The following is a 26,618-nucleotide window of genomic DNA, read 5'->3' on the forward strand; positions in this document are numbered from 1 at the left end:
AGGTCAGTAAACCTGGGTTCAATTCTGATGTTTATTACCTATTTTAAATGGGGTAAATGACTTCAACTTCTTAACTCTTCAGCTATAAAATGGGGGTTGGACTAGATATCTATTGAGGTAGATAATTTTAGTCACAGTAACTAGAGAAGACAGCCTATTAAGGCACAGAGAGGCTGTGAGACACTGCAATAGGGGAAATGCTCTGCCAATGAAATCCCAGAGATTCAAGTATTGAAAGCTAAGTGTAATAACCCTGTGGGTTACCACATCAAGCCTTTGGTCTGTGAGGCAAATTTAAAAGGCACCAAATTCATAGTAATTCTGCCTTTGGGATGGGTTGTTAAGAAACTATGATTGGCTGGTAATTGTACCCCAAGTTATAGAGTAGGAACTCTGGGGCAATGTACTCTAGGAAAGTTCGTTTGAGAAAAGATCACTTTCTCTTATGGCTCTCAAAGCTGTATTATGCTTTTGTGCCATGAACAAAGAGACACAGGGGAAAGCAGAGGACAGGGTCAGCCAGGGCTGTATATGATAGATGAGATTGGATCTGTCAGAAACCATCTTTAAGGAAATACAAGGGAGTACCATCTGTACTAGAGAGGGAGAGTGTAAATTCTCTGTTTTTGTCTTTTTTCCTCAGTGTTCCAACTATTTTAGTGAGTACCCACGATAAAAAAGAATCACACACACTTAAATTGCTTACTATGCTCATGGACTATATTTAGGTGTTTCAAATATTTTCTCAATTTGAATCTTACAACCATCCCGGGATATGATTCCCATTTAACAGAGGTTTAGTGTGTGTGTGTGTGTGTGTGTGTGGCTTGACCAGGATCACACAGAAAATGCTGGGAGCTGGATTTAAACACAGATTTTCTTGTTTCCAGGCTCAGGGATCTATCCATTATAACACCTAGCCACCCCAATAAAAATCACCTTATGAAAGTCAGCGGGTGCCAAAGATAGAAAGCTCATATTGGAGTTAGTAAGTCTTGGATTCATGTCCTTCCTTTCTATTCATCTTGTGTGACCCTAGGAAAGTCACGTGATTTCTTAAAGCCCCATACAACTCTCCAAGACTACCAGGTGCAGATAGTGCAGGTCTGCATTCGTAGTAGTTGGTTCCTGAATGAGAAGTTTTTACTCCAGGGTAATTCTAGATCTGGTAAGAAAAAAAGAGCCAATTATTATGGCTAGAGCCTCGAGTGTCATATCAGGGGGTCACTCCCAAGATACCATGGAGAAAGACATGCAACCCTTTTGTAAAATTATGTGGGGCTTCAGACCATTTGGCTCTGGATAAATCTTGTAGGCTTTAACATCTCATTTTTTTAAAAATTGTTTTTTTTATTATAACTTTTAATTGACAGAAAATATGCCAGGGTAATTTTTTACAACATTATCCCATGCACTCACTTCTGTTTCAACTTTTCTCTTCCCTCCCTTCACCTCCTCGCCCAGATGGCAAGCAGTCCTATACATGTGAAATAGATCACAGTATATCCTAGATACAATATATGTGTGCAGAACTGAACAGTTCTCTTGTTGCACAGGGAGAATTGGATTCAGAAGGTAAAGATAACCTGGGAAGAAAAACAAAAATAACATCTCATTTTTTGGGGGAAAATTCATGAAATTGAATTGCCAAGTTTTCTTTGAAAGTAAGCTTGACCAAACTTTGGCTCCAGTAAAATGTCTCCAGTGGGTTCAAAGAGAAGTTTTAAGAAAGGATGAAAAGTTATCAGGAAAAAAAGATAATTTCTCATGTGTAGGTGCTAAGGATAGCCACTCTTAGAAAAGAAACAAGCTTGTGAATTATGGGAAGAATAAACCTGAGTGCCCTTTATTGCTTTTTTAAAACCCAAGTTTTATTGACACTTTTTGGATTTTTTTCTGTTTTTGTTTTTAACTACAGTTACTTATCACCTTGTAATAAAGAAAAACGGTTATACACAAATCATCTCAGTGACCACATTAAGCAGCATTTGCAATATTCTATCCCTGTGGTCTCTCACTTCTCTTTGGAGAAGAGGATCAGATCATCTGTTTTTCTGGGACACAGATTGCTCATTTTAATTAATCAGAGTCTGATTGCTTTTTAGGATTGTTTTATTTCTGTTATTGTAATCATTGTGTATATTACCTTCCTAGTTCTTTTTACTTCACTAGGCATTTATTTATACAGGTCTATCCCTTTTTTAACTGATTTCCTTACATTAATTTAGTTGTTCACTCGTTTCAGTCATGTCTGACTCTCTGTGACCCTGTTTTTTAGGCAAAGAAACTAGAGCGTTTTCCTATTTTCTTTTTCACTTCATTTTACAGATGAGGAAACTGAGGTAAACAGGATTAAATGACTTCTCTCGGATTACACAGTATGAAAGTATCTAAGGCTATATTTGTAATTAGTTCTTTCTAACTCCAGGACTCTTGGCACTCTATCCACTGTACCACCTCGCTGCCCCTTATGTTAATTACTGCAAAATAATGCTCCATTACACTAATAAGCCATCATTTCAAAACCATTCCCCAGTGGATGGATACCCACTTTATTTCCAGTTTTTCATCGCCAGCCTTTCTGGTTAAAGAGAGGAAGCAGCCCAGTTTACAAGGCTGACCTTCTCAGGGTTCTGGTCATGATATTGAAGGGATGGGGTTTTATCTTCCACCTAGGCAACTTTGGCTTTGAACTGTGTTAGATTTCATTTGTAATTACTTTCATCTTGATGACATCCTAGCTCAGGATATTTTTATTGCCTGCAGAGAGGAAGTGCCCTCAAGTTATCTAAGAGAACTCAGTCAAAGGCACATCCATAAAGGTATTGACCTTAAGACAATAATAAAGTGTGTGGTTGAGAGAATAGGAAAGGATATTGAGTTTGTGCAGGATTCAGAGAAAGAAGCTTGTCATTGGGGATTGAGAAAGGTGGGAAAGGAATTAGAAGATTGGAACATAGAAAATGATTGGAATGTAAATACCTTCTTTTATTGTGCTTTGACTCGGCGAGTCCAGAGGCTGTTTTTCAGAATGCTTTATGTCTATATAAATATCCTGCAGGACGGTATGGTTTTTTTTTTTTTTACATTAGGCAGTTTCATCACTCCCAGTGAGTGCAGGAAGAGAAAAAAGTAATTTTTTATGAAATGCAGGGTCTCTACTGTAATCTATGGAGCCTGGAGAGAAAGGCTGAATACAGTAATGTCTCCTGAATAGGCTTAGACTGTAGCCCAAAGTGAGGGATTTAGAGTGGGTAATATAGAAAAACACCAGAGCAGAAAGCTTTTGTCATTAACAAGACCCCAGGAGAATTATCTGTTATTTCTAGCTTTAGTGGAAGGATATGTGGAATCCGATTTAATAAACGTTTATTAAAGACATCTTAAAAAGACCTACTCTGTTGCCTCATTGTGTCATGGAGATGAGTCTGAGTTCCCAGAGGTCACATCAGTGGAATACAAGTCCTGTCCTGAGAAGGGTTTACTGTGCTGGAAAGGCTTTGGGTATAACCTGAAGAAACTTCTCTTAGTACTTTAAACCTAAGATCCTTTCCCAGTGGCCAACAAGCAAATTGTTGGAAAGAGCTAAATTGTTTCAATCCTGCCATTTTTGCCATAGAAACCAGAAGAAAAAAGGAAGTTACAGCTCTGTGGAAGGATGGCTCCCAGGTTTTCCTCGCAGAGGCAAAGGAGTTGGCAGAATTGATTTTAGCATGCATCCAAGGGCCATAGAAAACATCATCACATGAGATATTTGGTCATCTGCTATTACAGTGCTCATAATAGGCATTTGCAAAAAGACAGTGCCATGAAAATAACGGTGGCTTATGTGATAACATCTGCTGGGAAGTAGGAAGGAGTAAAGAGATTTTGTGAAGAGTTTAATTAGACCCTCCAAATTAAATAAACATTTACTCTGATATTTATTGACTGCTGAACAAAAACAGATACAGGAAAAGCTGGCAAAATATATGTTGTAACTGATAAGAAAGGTATGCGAGGATAAGTGTCTACGAGTGGAGTCCAAGGCTGGTGGTTTTCACAGAAACCTCTTGCTTATATATCCTGAATATATTCCTCAAGGAGGAGAGTTGGGGTTGAGGGGAAGAACAGGGTGGACCCCAAGTGACATCTGAAAAAGTGATTTTTTTTCACAGATGGGAAATTGCTAGTTATTAATATGCTATTTCTTTCCAAACCAACTCTCTAGGTCAGTGGTTCTCAAACTCTTTTTCTCAGTATCTTTACGGTATTAACAACTATTGAGAATATGTCCAGAGTTTTTGTTTATATGGGTTACATAATATATATTTATCATAAGTAGGAAAAAAAACTAATTTTGAATTTGTAGACCCTCTGAAAGGATTTCAGAGACCCTCCAGGATTCACTGCACCACACTTTGAGAACCACTGCGTAGAGCTAGACTCTTACTTGCTAGAACAAAAATCAAGATCTATTGAAATGAGAAAACATGGTACACAATTGGGGTAAATTCACCCTAATCTATTTAATGAACTACTGACTCAGAAAAAAATGGAGAACCTAATAGACATTGACATGGCTTATTGCCATTTTGTAAGGAAGTTTAGCCAATGTAAATCAATTACCTCAACAGGGAGACTAAATGAGCTTAAGAACCACTTTACCTGGCCAAATCTTGTTCTCAGTAAAGGGTAAAGATAGAGTAGTAGGAGAAGGGAAAAAGCATTTCCCCCAATATCTATTGAATCCATGGATGGGATCATAGATTCACTGAAAAAGGGAGCAGCTAAATTATTAAGTATTTACTGTAGTCAAAAGACAGTGCTAAATCCTGGGAAGGATGGGAATTGTATTCAAATGTTCTAACCGATTTACATTCAACAATATCAATCTTCTCTTCAACAGTGAAGACATTAGTATACCAAAGGAGCACATAACCTGTTCATTGGTTATCTCCCAGTTGACAAGGCAACAGGCATTTATTAAGCACCTGCCTGCCAGCATCTCACAGTCTAATGAAGTAAAAAGGTGTGGACAACAATGTGCAAAAAACATAGATATGGGATAAATTGAAGACAATCTTAGGGGGAAGAACCATGCTTTTTTCACTATTCTGTATCACCTTTATAATTCCTTTTTGATAACGGATGCCTTGCTCACCGGTGTGCCATGTACCTCTCCATTATCCACTGGGTGATCTTCTCTTTCATTTCTTCAGAGACTGGAGTGTTTTATGATTCACATGTGTGCCACAATAACAGAAAGTTATGGATTAAAAAAAGGTGGATCTTTGTTTCAGGGAGAAATTTGGATTGTTAAAAGAACTTTACCATTTCCCTAAGGCAATCTTACTATTCTTTTTTCTTTTTTTCTTTTTCTTATGTTCAATTCTATGCCCAAATGAACACACTTATCATTTGCACTGCCTGTCCAAGATATGTATATTTTATTGGACAAGCTCGATAGATTGTTCATGCAACTGCATCTCATCATCTGGGCAGCAGGCAATCTTTCTACACTTGATTTTTCTTGGGTAAATAGACTAAAATCTTTAGAATGATTATAGTTCTTGTTAGGACATTGCATTCTAGGGTTCTAAGAGAGCAGAAACATCTACTACTAATAAAGAGACGAGGGTCCTTTGCCATTCAGTTTTTCTCCAAAAGAAAATTAAACATCCTTGAGACTAAATGGTCATGGAGAATTAAGGTTTGATATAAATTTCATGGTTGTGAATACTCTATGCATGTATACTCAATGTTACTCAGACTTGACAGGTGTACCATTGTCTGGCTTCCCAATATTATCTTCTGTCTGGATAATGTGGAAGTGAGGACATAAGGGAAACTGTGTCTTCCCAAAACAATGCTGTATCTCTGCTATTATAAAATATTATATAATCAGAGAGTATGACTCATTTGAGCTGAACCAATTAGTCTGACCTGAGTCAGACCTGGCCCAGAACATGGCACTTGATGCAGTCGTCGGATACAAACAAGAACATCTGGATGAGTTCATCCTCTACAGGGAATCAGTCCCTTCTCCGAGGTGGCCACGGAGCTGGCTCTCCTCCACTGCTGTGGCACAAACCTTGGGTGAGCATATGCTTCCCTGTTTCGTACCTTGTTTGATATTAGTGATCAGAGGGGTCGTGAGTCAGGTTCCCTCTGCTACCTTTCAAGGAATCTTGTATAATTTTGTAAAAGGCGTGGAAAACTGAATGGGAGTTTGCAAGGCAACATTTTCCTGGACTGAATCCAACTCCTTTCTAACACAACAAACAATAGGATCTCATATTCTCTATCTCTTTTCATCAATTGTGTGATAATAAAGAAAGCTACTATGGGATATTGCCTATGAAAGCTGGACTGTCGCATTCTAATACTCTCATCAACTGTACCCTTGGTCCATTTGTAGATTATTCTCATAAAAATTCATATTGGTGGGAAAGTAAGCATATGGATTAGTAGTTATTATTTTCCTCTCTCTCCTTTGAGGGGTAATAATAATAGCTAGCATTTAGATAATGCTTTAAGGTTCGTAAAGCTCTTTACAAATATTATCTTATTTGATCTCATGATAACCCGGTGAGGTAGGTATTATTATTCTATTTTTTCAGATAAGGAAACTGACTTCCCCAGAGTCACTTGCTAAAAATATAAATATTATATTTGGGAGGAATAGAATTTCTATTTATTTTTGTCAAAGTTGGAAGAGAGCTTAGAGCCCAATGGGGCAGTTGAAGCCTGGTAAATTAATGATGGGAAAGCTTGAGCTGCTCAAGGCCAGCAGCGGAGAGTGGAGAGATTGGGGCAAAGGTCCCCACTAAGAACCTCCCAGTGATGGAGCTTTCAGAGAGAGTGGAGAGGGTTGGCGTCCGAGTTGGAAAATGGAGCAGGCAGACCCAAGTCTGATATTCAGCCCCATCTTAGGAACTTGGGAGACTGGATTGAAGAGTCATTCTGTCAGCAGAAATACACTGAAATTCACAGATCAGAGAGCTTGCTCTAGTCCTAAAAACCCAGTATCTTAAAGGATCTTTTTGGGTTAGGTCCTCCTGAGCTTGGACACTTAGACTATTGGTTTAAGGCTTAGAGGGAAAAGGACATGGGAGAAGTATACATTGAAAGCAACAGAGAATTAGAAGGATAAACATACCCAGGCTTTGGTGAAAAAGATGCTGGGGATTTATGGGATAGTGACATGATTTTAGGCATCTGAAAAGACTAGCCAGTGCAAAGAAGAGAACTATAGGATTAAGATCCAACATAAGAAGGACATCAGAGGCCATCTACCCAGGTCTTCTTAAACTTTTCCTGTTCATTACTCCTTACTACCTGAGAAATTTTTATATGACCTTGAGCATGTTGGTATATAAAACAGACATACAAATCAATCATTTACTGATAATAAATCACAATTTTGCAACCCCCCACATTTAGTTAATCAACCCCATGGAATTGCAATTTGGTTAAAGAAGCTTTGTTCTAGTCCAATTCTCTCATTTTACAGATGAAAAAACTGAAACGTAAGATATCACAGAAAGCTTTGGGGGGCTGCTACAAACAAATCAGTAATATTTCATTATGGATTCTAAGGCTCGTCTTGCAAATAGGTATTTCTATTTTTAAAATTAAGGGACTCCAGGAAACTTCATACATCAAAGGAATCCATAGGTGCTATGGAAGACAAAGAATCAGAAAGATTTTGGGGATTGATGTAAAAGATCTAGGAAAAGAGAATTAAATGTCTAAACAAAGGCATTTCTGTACTATGTTTTCCTCATTGTATAGATGATTAGATTCTCTCTTGTTTTTCTCTTCTCTCATTTTATGTCATGCTTTTATACCTGTCAATAAACTCAAGCCTCTGTATTTGCCATTGTTAAACACAAAAGTTGGGCTGATTGAACATGGGTTGAATTCACTACAGTACTTGTATCTTATTATTTTTGAAGTACATCTGGTTGGGTGTATTCACCTTCCTTTCCCCCTATTTTTTCCTACTGTTCTTCATCTATCAATCCTGCCCCCTTGATCTTCTAAGGAAAAAAGTTGGCTATTAGCTGCTTTCTTGGCAGATACAATCTGGAACACCTGTGAGTCGACTTTGCCTAGCTGTGTGTGGGCCTGAGCTCAACCCATCTGCACATTTTGTCACCTGCCAGTTGTTCTGCTGGCACAGTGAGTGAGTCAGGACAGGTAGTGTATTAGGAGAATCGGCAGGGGCTAGCCAAGTGTGAGAAAAAGCGGTTTAGAGCCTCCGCACTCTTGGTCCCTGCAGATCTGCTTCAGTTCTGGGGGCACAAGTACAGTTCTAACTAGAGCCTGAAAATTCTGCCTACAGAAGAGTGAGGACTCCATCCAATAGATCTTCTCCATGTAGCCGTTCTCTCCAAAGATGCAGATCACAGCCCATCCATGCTGAATCATAATAATGAAGTTCAACAGAGAGATGAGTAATAGTAACGACTTTTGTTTCCACATGAGGTTTTCAAAAGCACTTTCTGTAAATTGACCTGAGAAGTAGATTCTCCAAGCAACATTCTCCCCATTTTACAGATGAGGAACTGACATTCTTAGAGGTAAAGAGACTTGCCTGAGCTTACAGTTTATAAGTGTGAAAGTAAAAGCTTGAATTCAGCTCTCAAAATGCCAAGTCTAATGTTCTCTCTTCATCATAGCAGGTGGTATCAGCTGTAAGCTGTTCTTTTGAGCACTGAGCAATTTTAAGTATCATTAAGGATGTTTCTTTTGGAACCTGGGAGAGAGAACTAGATAGAATGTCTTTTCCTGTATATTTTGACGCAAATAATGGATACTTATAGAGCACTTTAAATGTTGCAGAACATTTATATACACAATCTCTTTTGATTCTCAAATCAATTTTTAGAGGTGAGTGTTAGGGGTATTAATATCTCCATTCAACAGGCAAGAAAACTAACAGAGAGCTTAAGGGACTTGCTCAGAGTCATCCAACTACCAAATGACTGATGTGGGTTTCAAATCCAGATTATCCTGGGTCCAAATCCAGTCTTTTGTCTACTATTTTATTGCCTCTTAGAAAGAACATCTTGCAAATTTTATTTTTACTGAATTTAAAAATAAAATCTCCCACTCTGGGAGTGAGAAAAAATAATTTGCTTTTTGACTGTGACTTAAAACATTATTTTAACTATGGAATATGATGCCTTTGGCTTGAGTCATTGAACAATCAAAGATTTCTGCATCGAAAGTGACCTTTAAAACTACTTTTAAAAATTGGAAATGGAATAGATGGTAACTCTAGCTATTTAAAATTATTTTTTTCTTACAGGAAAAAAAAGTTTCCTTGAAATCAAATTTCATGACTCCTATTTTACCCAGACAATGTTTTATTCTTCCTTTGCAAAGTCCTAACTTGTCAAAAAGGACTTTCTCTGTGAGGTCAAGGCAGAGATGCTTTTTGCAACGTCTCTAACAGCTACTGACTGCTCAGCAAAATCGAGGGGGTTTGCTTAATGAGGGGTGAAGACAATATGGACTCGGAGCTGTGGACAGTTGCTTTTTCACAGTTGGTAGACTGTGTTGCAGGTGCATTTTCCTAATGAGGGTTAATTTGTCTCATATTTTAATCTGACAGAATCTGGCAGCATTCTGCGTTCCTCGGAGGTAACTCGAAGAGTTCTTGATTGGCATTGAAAAAGAAAGGGGAGTCAGTTTTGGGGGTGTTCAGATGCTAAACTATCCAATTGGAATTCTCCAGGAAAAAAACACGACTTCTGCCCCTGCCCTGGGCTGAAAAAGCCACAATGGGAATAATGATGAGGAAATCAAGGTCATGTGTGGGAAAATAAAAGCTGCAGAGATCTTTGAAAGGGGTCCATTTGGAATCACTCAATAGAATGTGGCCCGAATCAGCAAATGGATGCCACTGGCAGAGTCCTAATGAGGAATGCTCATGTCTGGGGCAGATTCAGTTGAGCAGAAAGATGATGATGAGGGGAGGAGGTTGGCTGAGGTATGGTAACTCCTATTGGTGAATGAGATAGATTGGAGACAGAAGTCATGTGAGTTGAGTGAGTGAGATGCTGAAAACTAGGCAAGTTGGGTGTTTGAAGGGGGTAGGGGTATTTGGCGAGGAAAACTGGGAGCTTGGTATAGAATTCACTGGAAAGGAGGAAGAGTGACTTAGAGGTCCTTAAATGACAGCAATAAGGACCTGGAGTAAACTTTAAAGAAGGTGAGATGGCTGCTTAGTGATAATGGCAGAGAAAATGTCTGAAAGTGGCAAGAAAGAGCAAGGAGTCTGCCAACATCTGCTCTTGGGCAGTCAGGTTGGAAAGAGTGGCAAGAGATGTACTATCAACAGAAGGAATTGAGGTTTTAGTGGCCAGCAAAAGATGGAAGAAATGCAAGAGGAAGTTATTTGTAATTAAGGGATTTTATATATATGTGTGTGTACATACATAATAGGTAAATATGTACATATATACATACATACAAGTGTGTATGTATTGTGTATGTATACATACATACAAATATATTTATATACATTTAGTGGCTCAGTGGATAGATCCTGCAGTCAGGAAGATGAGTCTTCCTGAATTCAAATCTGACTTCAGCTACTTACTAGCTATGTGACTCTGGGAAACTCACTTAATCCTCTTTACCTCAGTTTCCTCATCTGTAAAATGAACTATAGAAGGAAATGGCAAACCAGTCCAGTATCTGTGCCAATAAAACTACAAATGGGATCATGAAGAGTCAGACATAACTGAAAGAACTGAATGACAACAAATTTAAATTTGGAAGGGTCACTCTTCATCCACAGATGAGGAACTGAGACATAGAGTTGATATCTAAGATCATATAGGTGATATACAAATACTAAGTATAAATACAAGAATCAGGACCTGGACTCATTCTACAAAGTAGCAATCTGTGCCACAAAGTTTTCAGAGAGGTGAAGGAAGATTCTCAGAGTGAAGAGGAAAATGAGAGCTGGGGAATGGTAACTGAAGAAGGGCTGGGGATAAATCTGTCATGGGAGGTGTTAAGAGATGGCAGCAAGGGTAGATGGTTGGTTATTGATGATCCCTTTTACAATTTTTAAAAATTTTTACAATTTTTTTATTCATTGCTTTATAAATCATATTGGGAGACAAAAATCAGAACAAAAGGAAAAAGCCTTGGGAGAAATAAAACAACAAAAAAAGTGAAGATAGCATGTGTTGATTTATATTCAGTCTTCATAAGTTCTTTTTCTGGATGCAGATGGTATTTTCTGTCCAAAGACTGTTGAGATTGCTTTTTACAAATAGAATGCCTTTTACAGTAATCTGGAGAGATTCTTGGAATCCTGTGGGTCCCTAAGCTGGATCGATTGCCCAGGGGTATGAGGAGAGCTGAATGTTAGTTAGCTGCCCTTATGGGAAGCTGTGAGCCTCTCGGAGGCTCTCGGTCCTGTGTCAGGGAGGGAGCTGGTAGGTTGGTTGCCTTGAATTGAGAAGGGCAAGTGTTCCTAGTCTGGCTCTGATTAGATATCCTTTATATTGAATTTGGCATTTGGTCTGTTTGAGATGTGAACCACTCTATGGAATGACAAGCTTCTGTTTGCTCATGGTAGTCAGAATCTGCTCATCCTTAGCTTAAGATGAAAAGGCTCTTGGATTTGGTCAAGAAAGGAAAATCGTAAATGAAACTTCTTCCCCCAACATAGAGTTTGACCTGTTTTTATGACTTATAAGAACTATTCTAGAGTTTATTCACTGTCACATAGTAACTAAATGACAGAGAAAGGATTAGAATACAGATCTTCCTGAGCCCAAACTTAAGATTATATTCATTATGCCGAATTGGCTCTAATTAATAAGTAGTATTCTAAATTTTTAGGTTGAATCCAAAAGAATGTGTTTGCTTGTTTATTTTTATTTTTTTTAAAAAAACTGCAAAGTATTTAGACAACTAGATGGTAAAGTACTTAGAATGCTGGACCTGAAGTTAGGGGACCTGGATTCAAATCCAGCCTCAAATACTTTCTAGCCATATGACGCTAGATAAATTATCTAGCATGATTAGTATCAGTTTCTTCACCTATAAAATGGGAGTAACTGTTAACCTGCCTCACAATGTTGCTGTGATGATTAAATCAGACAAATATCTTGCAAACCTTAAAATACTATATAAATCCTAGTTGATTATTATTATCATCAATAATATTACTATTCATATTATATCTCAGTGCTAAAGCAAATTTTGACTAGGATAGTATCCTCTGTGGATCTCATGGTGAACCTTATAGAAAATTTTGCTTTCATGTTCTCAGGTAAGTAGAGTGATAAGAATACTGACTTTGGAATCAGAGGGTCTAACCTTGGTAAAATCAAAGGTCCAAGATCACATATATAGTAGGTGACCTTGCAGAAATCAGTTTATTCCTTCCAGGCTCGAGTTTTTATCTCAGCTGATACTAAAGTTCTCTTTTAGCTCTAATTCTTGACCCTATGAAGGCAGGAAGAGGAGGTGTTGATACACGGCTAACCTTAATAAGTAAAGAAAGTAGTGATGTTTTGGGTCTAGACAAATCTTTGTTCAAAAAACGCACCTGACCCATTTCCTTTAAGGTGCATGAAATATTGGAATTATAACTTTATTTGGGACTTTTTTTGATTTTAAAAGAGAAAATATACTTGGGATATGTGATCTAGTTGGTTAGATCTTTTCCTAAACAGATTTTGATAGGGGGAGGGCAGAGGAAATATAATCTGCATTCCTTGCAGCCAGAGTCCATTTGGGGGCACTTCTAATTTTAGTTAAGTCTTTTTTCTTTCTTCCAAAAAATCTCAATGTGCCTCTTTGCACTTCTCACCCATTTTTTCTAATTTTGTATTCATGTTCTTGTTTTGTCATTTCAGTTATGTCTGATTCTTCATGACCCCATTTGGGGTTTTCTTGGCAGTGATATAGGAGTGGTTTGCCATTACCTTTTCCAGCTCATTTTCTACTTGAGGAAACTGAGGCAAACAGATTAAGTATCTTACCCAGGGTCATATAGTTAGTAAGTGTCAGAGGCTGGATTTGAACTCAGAGAGATGAGGTTTCCTGACTCCAGGTCTGGCATTCTATCTACTGGGCCATCTCTGTCCTCCTTCACACAAATTCAAATACTAGGCAAGAAAAAGCTATGATATCTTTCTTGAATGTCCCTTTCTCCAGATTAAACATTACCTCTTCCTTTAAATGATCCACATATACCCTGAAGTCAAGGATTTTTCACTATTTTCATAGCTTTACTCTTTTGTAAATGTCTTATAAAATGTTGAATATTACTCTAAATGTTGTCCTTTCTAAAATGTGGCAACCAAAGCTGAATATAATATTCCATATGTGATCTAAACAAAACAAAATATCCTTCCTTGGATGACATCCTTTCTTAATGAAGCCAAAGATCACATTAGCCTTTTTGACTTTCATGTAACACTGTTAACTGACATTGAACTTTCACTCTAGTAAAATCATCAAGTCTTTCTCAAACTAGTATTTAACCATATTTTTCCCCATAGCACTTTTAGAGCTCATTTTTAACCCAAAAGTAAAGCCTGACATTCATTTCTATTATATTTCATCTTTTTTTAGTTTTGACCCATTGTTTCTGGTCTATCAAGAGCCTAACTCTGTTATTCAGTGTTAGCCATTTCTCCCTGTTTTAGATGTGATAAGCTTACAATTTATGTCTTCATCCAAGTCACTAATAAAAATGGTAAACAGCACTGGTCCAAGCAGAGTCCCCTGAAGAGTTCCACTGGAGACTTCCTTCTAAATTGACATCAAACCATGAATGACTTCTTCAGGGATTCAACCATTCTACTAGCACTGAATCCATTTAATCTTACTGTCAAATAGCTTATGTGTCTCCATTTCCCCCCCACAAGGACAGATGAGAGATTTTGTCAAATGCTTTGCCAAAACCTAGGTAAGTTATAGCTATAACATTCAATTAAGCTACCACTTTAGTAATTGTTTTAAAAAAGAAATGTAGACAGGGAAATCTGACCTATTCTTTTTTTTTTTAATAATTGTAACTTTTTATTGACAGAACCCATGCCTGGGTAATTTTTTACAACATTATCCCTTGCACTCACTTCTGTTCTGACTTTTCCCCTCCCTCCTTCCACCCTCCTCACCCAGATGGCAAGCAGTCCTATACATGTTAAATATGATCTGACCTATTCTTGATGAGACTATACTGGCTCCTTTTAATCACTGCTTCCTTTTGAAATATTCACTAACCATTCCTTTATTTTCTGAACCAAAGTCAAATTCATTGGCTTATAGTTCATAGATTTCATTCTCTCCCCACTGTCCCACACACTTTTAAAAAATTTTAATCAGGACATTTGGCCTCCTCCAGGTTCTGTGCTGGAAATTCATATTGTGACAAAGTTGTAGGTATGGATATAGTCACATATAAATCTTTTGTATACCTAGATTTATCACCAACTTGGTATAAGATGATGAATTTGGGGACCACAGTGACTTTCAAAGATGACCCCACCAGAGTTGTAAAGAGACTGTAGTCTGATGAACTCATGGGTCCTTCATGTATCAAAATAACATATATTAATCACTTACAATTGTTCTTCCTGCTCCTCCCCCTCTTCCTCCTTCTCTTTCTCCTCTTCTTTCTCCTCCTCCTCTTTTTCTTCCTCTTCCTCCTTTTTCTCCTTCTCCTCCTTTCTTCCACCTCCTCCTCTTTCTTCCTTGTTCTTCTTCATCCTTCTTCTTTCTTCTTCTTCTTCTTCCTTTTCCTCTACCTCTTCCTTCCCTTCTCCCCTTTGCTTTTATTATATAAACATACAAGCTACAGTTGAAAGTAAAATTTCAGTGTGAAAAAACAAGTGTCTTCTAATAGAGAGATCTTTGAAAAAAGGACTGTCTTTTTACCTTTATTACATTCCCAACATTTAGCAAAGAGGTTGGTTATTATCCAATATATAAATGCTTATTATCTGACTTATTTGAAACTGAATTTGGTTACAATTTTTTAAAAAGAGCCTAGATTAAATTTAACATGGTAGTAAGTGACAAAATTCCCTGGCTTCTTTGTATCTCCATTGTAATTTTTTTATTTTCTTTTTTTCCCCTTCTTCTTTTGTGTTTGGTGCTTTCCCCGCATCCCTTTTTTCTTCTGTCTTTACCACATTCTATCTTTCTTCCCCAAGAGACAAAAACAACAAATAAGTATAACAAATAATTTGTGACAAATAAGTATAGTCAAACAAAATCATTCAGCACATGGGATACATTTGGAACCTGCACACCTTATTCAATAGCTCAGAAATGAACAGTGCCCTTTATAGGACTGAAAGCAAAATAGGCAGAAGAAATCTGGTTCAACTTCCTTATTCTGAAGTTACAGAAAGTGAGACCTTAGTAAGTTTAAGTATATCACCCTAGGTTGCAAAGTAGTAAATATAAGAAGGGGGATTTGAATCAAGAAAGTCTTATTTGAAAAGCTAATGCTCTTTTCTAATATGCTATGTTTCCTTCCATCTTTATTTATTCAAATGCATAACTGCCTGGTGCATCAAAGTTTTGATGTCTTTCAAAGTTGTTTTCATCATATAGATCATTCCCTTGGTTTTACTCATTTCATTTTGAATCAGTCCATACACAAAAAAATTTCCCTTATTTCTCTAAATCCCTTATTTCTCTAAATCTGTCATAAATGCTCATAATTTAAGGTGTAATAATATTTCTATATTAAAATCTGTTCAGCCATTTCCCCAATTGATTGGTGTCCTCTTTATTTCCAGTTTTTGCCATAATAAAAAGTTCTTTTTTAAATAGTTTTATGAGATACTTTCCCCCTGAGTAGATATGATTTAGTGGTTTGAATTTCTTTCCAGATGATAAGTATCAAGATGTGCCCCACCCATCACAGCCTCTCCAACAATTGTCATTTTCTAATTTTTGTCTTCTGCCAATATGATTAAAGTTAAGTGGAATCTCAAAAGTTTTAATTCCCATTCTTCTTATTGATTTGGAACCTTTTGTATGATTATGAATGGCCTACGTTTCTTCATATTTTTTAACCACTGATCTAGTAGAGAATAGTTTTTCTTTGGAAAAGGCTTTTTCTAATCCTAGTAAGGGTTAGTGTTCTCTTCCTTATGCATTCTTAAACAAATAATCTTGTATTTATATATTGATATATGTATATATTTCTTCCTTATATATAGTCATATAAATAATTTTGTATTTACATGTTAGTATATATGCATATTCTTGGTAGAATGTAAGACTCTTGGGAGTATATTATTACTTTATTTTTGTCTCCCCCAAATGTGGCCCAGTGTCTTGGAAATAATATATACTTATTAAATGCTTCTTGAGTTCATAATAATAGCATTTAGGTGCCAATTTAAGGTTTGCAAAGGACTTTTTGAAACAGGATATCATTTTTTCCTTACAATACCTCTAAGATTTAGGTACTACTATTATTCTCATTTTACAGAAGAGAAAACTGAGGATGGAAGGTTAAGCAATTTTGCCTAGTCTTACTCAGTAAGTATTTATGGCTATATTTGAATTTGGGTCTTTCTGACTCCAGGCCAGTACTCTATTCACTGTACCACCTATTGTTGCTATTGTTGAATTGGTTTACAGAGTTATGGCTAATCCTAGATGACTGGGAACAGTATGAATACCAGCTTTTCCTAAGGCTTTTCAGGGATAATTTCTGAGGAAAAAATAAGACAAAATTTTCAGGACCATATTTAATCTAATGTCTAAGGAATATTGAATATCTAATCATTTTTAAACAGACAGGACAATGATGATTAAGAACACATATCATTCAGGACTAATTTCTACAGACTGGCTCTTGGGTACGATAAATTATTACCCATGCTTTATATTGCTCTATAGCATCGAGTCTTGTGGGATGGCTTGGATGATTCACTGATGAGTGAAGTGAGTGGATAAAACCTAGAGAAAGATGACAGTAGATAAAGAGAAAAACTATCACTCATAAGAGAGTTTTTTGACCTAATAAAAGAAAGAGCTTCAGAAATTCCCACCATCTCAGATGTAGGAGCTAAATCTGCCCCAAGGCTGCTCCAACTAACTTGCATGATAGGTCCTTAATGAATATTCTCAATATTTAGAAAGTTTGGCAGTGGGAGAGGCCCATCTTTCCTGTTTTCAAACAATTTCTCTCGTGTTTGTGGCACAAACATGGCTGGTGTTCCCCCACCTCCACTCCAGCCCCAGCAGTGATACCTCTTGTCTCATTTCCTTCTGAGTTTATTTACCACACTGGAGATGGAATATGGAATTCCCAATTTCTGTTTACGTCTGACTGAGCCCATATTTATCAGACTTGATCACTACTTAGTTGTGAAACACTGAGATGGACCTTTGAAATGGAAGCCAAACCTTATTAGACACTTAATCACAGTTCTCCCCAACATATAATTGCCTGTGGCTTGTGATCTCTCTCTCTGTCTCTCTCTCTCTCTCTGTCTCTGTTTCTCTCTTTCTCTCTCTCTTTTTCTATGTTTCTTTGTCTCTCTGTCCCTCCATCTCTATCTCTCTTTTCTTGCATAAGATATTCTTTTCTTCTTTCAGCATACTTCTCATCATTACTTCTGAAAGCATTTCTTCATCTGTGAGTAAGAAGTAAATTACTGGAGAGCACACACCTTCAGAAAGGGCTCCTCAAGTTTCAGATCGCTCACTAAATAGTGTGTTAGAGATCTCTCTCTCTGCGTCTATGTCTGCATGTCTTTCTGAGCTTGACTTGATCAAGACTCTCTTACAGTGTCAAGGCTAAGGACTTAGCATCTTCAACAAAGTCTGTCTCTGAATCCCCAAATAGGTTCAGATGTATGGAAGAAATTGGGCAGAGGCAGAGAATGTGTAAGCATTGAGCAAGATTACATGGCAGGTTTGTTAAAGCTAGTCAGAAGAGCAAACAAAGGGATTTGCTCTAGCCAGCAATTTCCGACAATCTCTCAATTGCTGGGTAATATGCAAGTTAGCCCTTATTCTCTTTGTCTTTATCTGACAGCTCTTGAAGAATCATATTGCCCTTTATTTGGACTGTTTCTCATCAAATACAAATTCTAACAAATACACTCAGACACAAGGTCAGAAATCAATTCTATCCTCCTAAAATTACTTCCATGCTGGAGATAACTGCTTCAGGGAATCTAGTTCAATATCTCATATTTTACTCTTAGAGATTACTTGTTTCTTTTCCTAATATCTGGAGCATGCTAAGGGATATTTTCACTTTTTTCCCCTCTTACTTCAAGCAGAGACTACAAAGGCACTTTGTGAGAGGAGACGAGATAACCCAGGATTGAAATAGGAAATCCAGCCATTTACTTTGAGCTCAGTTCAAATCTGGCCTTTGTCAGATGTATCTCAAAGTCATTACCCGCCCTTCCTCACCCTCTCTACCCCCCCAAAGGACATTCTGCACAGCAAATAAATTAGTCACATCATCCCGTTTCATAGTAGATAGCATTATCTTTCCCTGAATTGAACTCATTTTGCAACAGAGACACTTCTCCTCCAAATGAAGAAAAACTCAAGCAGATGTCTCAAAACAGTTTTTCATGATGGGGCGACAGTGGTTTCCACACTGTGCTTGGGGCCTCTGTCTTTTTTTTCTAAGCCATAATCCATCATCTCAGGGGAGGTACCAAAGCATCCCACTCAGACAGTCTGGCAGAGGAAGGAGCCGTCCTCCTCAGCACGTTTTTATCTTCTGGCTGCTCACCATTCAGATGAAATTTTGGCAGCCAAGAGTCAGAAGAGGGAGGAAAAGGCTGCTGGAAGAGCACCCCTTTCCTCCTCCTTTTTGGTCTATTTTGGGCTCCTTGCCAACTACCACTCAGCTGAGCAGTCCCGGCAAAGAGCCAGAAGACCTCTAGTAAAGAGAGAAAGGTTCTATTGTGTTGAGTGAAGAGAGCAGGCTGGGGCAGATGCTTAACACAGGGGCTCTCCCACCTCTGCTCTGCCCTTCCTCTTCACTCTGTGATCAACACATGATCACTCTGGACACTAGCTGAGTGTTGCTCTGACCTTCCCGTTGACCCTGGAATGGAGGAAGAGTTCCAATCTGCCTTACGTGAGCTTTAAATCCAAATATAGACTGATTATAGGGAGAGGAGAGGGAGGTCAGGATCATTCCAGATGGAATACTGGATCTGAAATTAGGAATATTGAGATTTGAGTCACAGACCATAAGCAAGCCATTCATCCTCCCTGAAGCTCAATCTGTAATTTGTGGAAAATAATCTTAGTTATTGCAGTTGTGATATCCAAATGAGATCAAGTACTCGAAAAGTGTCAGTTGTTATAATTGCATAACTTGTCATTTTTAGGCACGATCCGGATTGTCATTTCTGGAAAATGTTATCCTTCTGGTGCTAGTGTGACATCATGAAGAAAGCACTGACTTTAAGCTTAGAGACCATGGTTTTGCATCTCATATCTATCATTCTCTGGTTGAATGTGAACAAATCATTTATATTTTTGGGGTCTCAGTTTCCTGGTCCATAGAATGAGGACATCATGCTATAAGACATCTGAGGTCCTTTTGCTTGAAATCTGTGATGTTAAAACTCTAAAACACTTTTAATATTTTCTCACCATGCTTTCAATAAAAAATAGACTTTGAAAAAATTTTGTCACATTTAGAAAATATAAAGTCAATTGTCATATACTTTTTCTGTTTATTTTTTATAATCATTGCATTTTGGAGCTGGAAGAGACTCTACATACTGTCTGGGCCAGTCTCTTGGGTTTTACATGTGAAGAAATTGAGTCTCTAAGAAGTATTCTTGAAGGTTTACTGCCATAATAACATATAATTCAGGCCCCTGTCAGTCTGCTGATTAAAAATACAACATCTTCAGATTGTCTTGTGTATTTATCAAATCATTTCTTTTCAGTGTGGCAGAAACCATTTTAATTGTAACTGAGTTTTAATAGAACAAAGCAATTCAAAAAGAAAATGACCAGTGATGGCCGTGTGCTCACTCTTGTGTAAGGACTGGTTCAAGGTAAGGCTTAACCTGATGAATTGTAGCATCAAGATGTATTTTAAATAAAGCTCTCTTTCCCAGAGTCGCAATCTGCTTCAAAGCCCATTTGTTTCCCTTACCTCATAATTTGCAGAAAGCTCAGATGTGGCTGAGTAAATAATGACAATATGATCTGTAATCAGACACCTGTCTGTCCATTACAACTGTGGGGTTCCCATGTGTCCTGCCATATATGGAGTGCTATTGGCACGGAGATGCTCAACGACACAAAGCAGACATTTGGTGGCTCATTAACCCTTCAGTGGGAAAGAGAGCTTCTAATTTGAGGGAGCACTGAAAAACCTGGGATTTAAGGATCACATTCCCCACTAGAGCTCGTGTGGATTATGTCCTTATCCTCCCACTTGCTTGACTGCTCTATCTCCTTCTCTTTCTCTCTTTCCCCCTCCTCTCCATCATTCTCTTTTTCTTTCTCTCTCCCTCCTTCTCTCTCTCTCTCTCTCTCTCTCTCTCTCTCTCTCTGTCTCTCTGTTTCCCTCCATTTTTTCCTTCCTCCCCCCTCTTTCTCTCTCTGTGTCTGTCTTTGTCTCTCTGTCTCATTCATTCTGTCTCTCTCTGTGCCCATCTCACAATGGAGATCATAAAAGCCTGGGATTTCTCCTCCACATTAGTCCTGACCATTATTCCCTGACTTAGCCTTACCTCCTGGTCCATGCCTGCTGTGTTTACATCTCTGAGAAAGAAGATCCCCATTGTAACTTCCTTCATAAGCTGCTGGCCTCTCTCCCATGAGTGCTCCATCACACCATTGCCATCTTCCTCATGTTTTGGGCTCTGGCTCCCCATTGCTGGCTGTCCTCTGCCATTGGTGCTCCATGCTCTGCTCTCCTTCTATCTCCCACAGATACTTCTTGCCGTTGCTTCCTGCCAGTTGCTATGGGCTCTGCTTGGATTGCTCCACTCTGGGGGAGCTCATAGTAAGCCCATCCTGATTATATCCTCTGTCCAGCAGCAACTGGGCAATGAACCTCTTGCCCTCAGCAGCCCCAACTTGGGGTCCACATCCACCCATTTGGTTCCTTTTCCTTCATGTCTTCTCATTCCCCATCTCTCTGAGTCAGACCCTGCAGATAACCCCAGAGCTTCTTTGAGATTCTTTCAATACTTCCCTAGAGTAGACAGTTCCTACTCTGCTCCCATCACCTTGTATCTCATCAGTAAGAAGAGGGATAATCACAACGCTGCTATGACTCCTGACCTTATTTCTAAGGGAATGAGAGGTAAGGGAAAGGCTGAAATTCAGATCTAGATTCAACTTCTTTCCAAATGATCACTCTGAGAACCTTAAGATTCACTGACCTTGTTTATAGTTTTTCTCTGATTTTTAGCCGTTACGAGATTTGTTTTAAAGGTAAGTCCATTGTTCAATGACATTGATGGGAGACCTTTCTTGTGAGCATCTCTGCTATGTTCAAGGAGGCAGAAATCATCTTTTATCATTTGATAACTGGCTCCCATGCTTTGTATGCAAACTCCTCCTCCACTTCCCCTGCCAGAGACTGCCTTGGAAAAAAAAAATGTCCCTGTAAAACAGGAGTGTTTCACTAATGATCTCATTTACATCTGGGAGAGGGAAGGAGAAGATTTAGTTCAAAACAATATGGGGCCAAGCTATATTTCTATTTCCCTTTTCAAGCAGCATATAAAGTAGGGCCTCCATAATACCTACTCTCTCTGGAACCAGAGGACAAATCCTGGTAGACACAGTAAACATGCCTTCATCTTTCAAGCTTGAAAAATCCGCTGTTGAGGTAGTGTACTATGTGAGAATGTTTGTGCTAGGTCCTAAAGATGAGCAGCCCGTCTTTCTTTTTTGAAGGTAGGCTACATCTCTCAGTACTTTAAAAAGGCTTTTATTACATGCCCTCCCAGACTAAAATTTGAAGGTGAAGCAAAAAAAGCCCTAGGGTCCATTCCCTGGAAAAGTTTGTGTTTTATAGAGGTTGGAGGTGGAAGGGAAGTATTGGTTTATTTGTTTTTATTCTTAAGCTTCTTCCTTCCTAACTTTATTTCCCTCTGAAAAGGAAGTAAGATTACTGGAAAACATTTGTTATTTTAAAATAGAAGATGATTGACATAGGGGAAAAAACCCAAATGAGGTCAATAATTCAATAAATAATTTAATTTAAAAAATTCCTCCCCCTCCCCCCCATTAATATGTAACAGCTAGGGAGTGTTGTGACAAGTGCTAGGTTTAGAGGAAGTACTGGTGATAATCAAGCATGGGCAACATCTGACACCAAAGAGTTCTCTGGAGTAACTGCCAATTCTCTCTGGCTTTCAAAGAGCTGATGGGTTTCCCTTAGCTCTTTTGTGAGATCTATTTTTCTCTCGTTGGGCTTGGATTTGAATATGTATTGTGAAATTTTGATTGTGGTTCACTCCTAGCCTACTCTGGGAAAACCCTTCACCTTCCTTCAAGGACCTAATGTGTTTCCTAATTACTCAAGCCTCTACTAGTAGATGTATAATTAGAATAAATGTTTAATTGAAGTAATAAATATTCTAAACCTCAAGGAGGGATGAGAGTCAGTAACAACTTTCGTTCACCTGTTTTTGCAACCACAAGCTTTAATCTCCCAACCCAAGCAACCTTGTCCCAGCCAAACCTTCCAGGGTGGATTGGGATTAGCATGCCTGGAGATTGGGAAACCCATTTGATTCCTCACTGCGGAAAACCTAGCATCTGCAGGTCTAGCAATCATGTTGCTTTTTCATAGGAACCCGGTTTGCAGCAGCCTCCCTTTAAGCTCCCTGTTCTCTTTGTACTTGTCCCAGGCTTGGAGCTGTCCCATGGTGATGGATTCTCATTCTTCTCCCTTCCATGGCTCCCAACTGCTGTTTCTTCTTGCTCATCCTCCTGTATTCACGCTTTTGTGGTGATCTAACTCATGCTCAAAATGTTGTGTGGTCTTATTATTAAAGCATTAGTACTGGTAATGGACTGGAGGGCATAGGCAGGTCAGCTTTGTCCTGATTGATCATCATTTGCTTTCTTTTCACTTTCCAAAGTCTCCATTTTCTTTTAATATCTCATATTCTTTCCTGCTTGTGCCCAGCTCTGGTCACAGACCGAGAAAATAAAATTGATATCAGCATCTCAGAAACACTGGTAAGACCGTGCAACAATAATGACAGCTATTTATATTGTACATTTGTTTGGCTATAAACCTTGATACAGCCCCCCACGCTCTGGACGTGCTCAAATCCACTTTAGATTTGAACTAAAAGATTATTCCTTTTTTTTTTTTTCACTCATATTGCCTCTATCTAGAGTTTCCTCTGGGAAAATCTCCAAATATATATGTGTCCAGGTCTCCATAGATGTAGACTATCACATCCCTTAGATCCCACACAAATAACAATGCACTTATTGGATACTGGGGATCACTTTCCTTATAGGAAATCCATAAAATACAGAGAAATCAAAGGAGTCCATAAAAGCAGAAAACAAGTAACAAACTTATAAAAACCAATAAGCAATCAATACAATTCTCATTATCTTTTGTTGGGTTCCACTTTCTACCACAATGAGTCCTTCACACATAGGCAGCTTGCCCCAATCTCATAGTATTCTCTTGTGGCTTATACTCTCCTTGGAAGTGACCAAGTTTGGGCTGCCACTGGGCCAACTATTTGACATTCTCATGAATCCCTTTTGTCTCAGAAACCCAGCTATTACATTTATTACTATGCTGCCAATTTGAATTTTCCTGAAAGGAAAATGCACTTGAGGCTGCCAGATAGGTACTAATATTCTATTTAGTTTCACTTTAGCCCCACAGAGACCCCCTGAAAGCTTTTACTTTGGGAAGCATACTCTGAACTGCTAAAAAAACCTTTCCATTAGACCCATATAATCTAAATTCTTAAACTTCTCCAATAGATATATGATTCCATTGATTTGGATTTTTTTTTCATGATATAGATCCCAATCCAGTCTGAATAACTCACTCTCATAAAAGTGACATACAAAGTTCATTTTGTCCCTCGAAGAGCTGGGGTGTAGTCTTTGGCTGCTTTTTCCAGCATCAAGGGCTATGTAGCCATCTTCCCTTGACAAGATTATGCTGCTTGGGAAATTTCTTTGGTAGGTGGTCAAATCTTTAAGCTTCAAAAGGATGGAACCACCAAAGAAATTCCCTTTTCCAAAAGAGAAGGTTATATATTTTGAAATGTCCTCCCTTAAGTAAGGTTGAGATCAAGAGGAAAATTTTCTAGGAATTTTTCTTTCATATCATCTGGGTAAACAGACATACATCTCTGCTGAATGTCCTTCTGAGTGTTCTGGAAGTTTTATCACTGCTCTTTGGGATGAGAAAATCTTCTCTGGCCTCTGGTTTCTGAACACAAAAAGTGCTAAGAACTTGGGGATCCAGAAACTTTTCGTTCAACTCCAGCATGTGGTATGCCTTGTACTTCTGCTGCTCTGTAGCTATTACTGGCTTTCATGATGGACCTGCAACCCAACTGCTATGATCAGAAGACCTCTCCAGAAAGAAGATGGAAAGGGGGAAAAAGCTCACACTTAAGACTGAGTTAAGTCTGAATTTCAAGACCCAGTTAAGACTGGGTTTCATAGACCATCAAGAGACATAGTTCTTTATACAAATGTATCTTTCCAAAAACTGGATGCAACAAATTCATCTTGAAACTCTCCTCCATCAGTGAAATCCATTTCCCAGGAATACCAAGGGTTGACTCCAAACCAACCAACTCATCTTAAGAACTGGCCTCTAGAAAGTACCGAGGTATCACATCTATATCTATGTAAAGACATTTAATTTTATGTCTTAAACAAATTTATGGCAGATTGCAAGCCCCTCAAGCTAATTATGGAACTTTTTTTTTTTATCATTTCACTTATATTTATAAACATTTTCTTCAAAATACCTGGCCAGGTAATTATTCTCCATTTTATAAATAATTGCTGACATTTATATAGGGTATCTTAAAAGTCTTTAGCTTTAATAGATTAAAACTGCACCAAGACTTTTGACACCACATAGAGCATGGCATGATGGAAGGAGTCCTAGTCTTGGAGGTTCAAATTTCAACTCTTGCTAATGTGACCAGGCGCAAATCATTAAAACTTTCTGTCTTAGTTTCCTCATTTTTATAATAGAATTAATAATATTCAAATGAAATGATATTTGTAAAGGGCTTTCCAAATATTAGAGCACTATACATACTAGCTATTATTTTTATGTACCTCCCAGGGTTGTTGGGAGGAAAGAATTTTATAATCTATAAAATATAATATGAATGACATTTCCAAAGTATATAGAGAACTGACTCTAATTTATAAGAAATCAAGCCATTCTTCAATTGATAAATGGTCAAAGGATATGAACAGACAATTTTCAGATGATGAAATTGAAACTATTACCACTCATATGAAAGAGTGTTCCAAATCATTATTGATCAGAGAAATGCAAATTAAGACAACTCTGAGATACCACTACACACCTGTCAGATTGGCTAAGATGACAGGAAAAAATAATGATGAATGTTGGAGGGAATGCGGGAAAACTGGGACACTAATGCATTGTTGGTGGAGTTGTGAACGAATCCAACCATTCTGGAGAACAATCTGGAATTATGCTCAAAAAGTTATCAAACTGTGCATACCCTTTGATCCAGAAGTGTTTCTATTGGGCTTATACCCCAAAGAGATACTAAAGAAAGGAAAGGGACCTGTATGTGCCAAAATGTTTGTGGCAGCCCTGTTTGTAGTGGCCAGAAACTGTTAAGTGAATGAATGCCCATCAATTGGAGAATGGCTGGGTAAATTGTGGTATATGAATGTTATGGAATATTATTGTTCTGTAAGAAATGACCAGCAGGATGAATACAGAGAGGCTTGGCGAGACTTACACGAACTGATGCTGAGTGAAATGAGCAGAACCAGGAGATCACTTCGACAACGATATTGTATGAGGATGTATTCTGAAGGAAGTGGATTTCTTTGACAAAGAGACCTAACTGAGTTTCAATTGATAAATGATGGACAGAAACAACTACACCCAGAGAAAGAATACTGGGAAACGAATGTGAACTATTTGCATTTTTGTTTTTCTTCCCGGGTTATTTTTACCTTCTGAATCCAATTCTCCCTGTGCAACAAGAGAACTGTTCGGTTCTGCAAACATATATTGTATCTAGGATATACTGCAACATATCCAACATATATAAGACTGCTTGCCATCTAGGGGAGGGGGTGGAGGGAGGGAGGGGAAAAATTGGAACAGAAACGAGTGCAAGGGATAATGTTGTAAAAAAAATTACCCTGGCATGGATTCTGTCAATATAAAGTTATTATTAAATAAAATAAAATAAAATATTAATAAATATAATATGAATGAAATGTTATCATTTTATTCTCCTGTCTTCTGCAAGGAAGTATTGACCTCTTTATTTTTCCTTTTATTTTTTATTGTAATAATTTTATTTATTTTTAATATGTATTGCTTTATGAATCAGGTTGAGAGAGAAAAATCAGAGCAAAATTGAAAAACCATGGGAGAGATAAAA

Source organism: Antechinus flavipes, chromosome 1 (assembly GCF_016432865.1).
Source record: "Antechinus flavipes isolate AdamAnt ecotype Samford, QLD, Australia chromosome 1, AdamAnt_v2, whole genome shotgun sequence".
NCBI classification, from domain to species: Eukaryota; Metazoa; Chordata; class Mammalia; order Dasyuromorphia; family Dasyuridae; genus Antechinus; species Antechinus flavipes.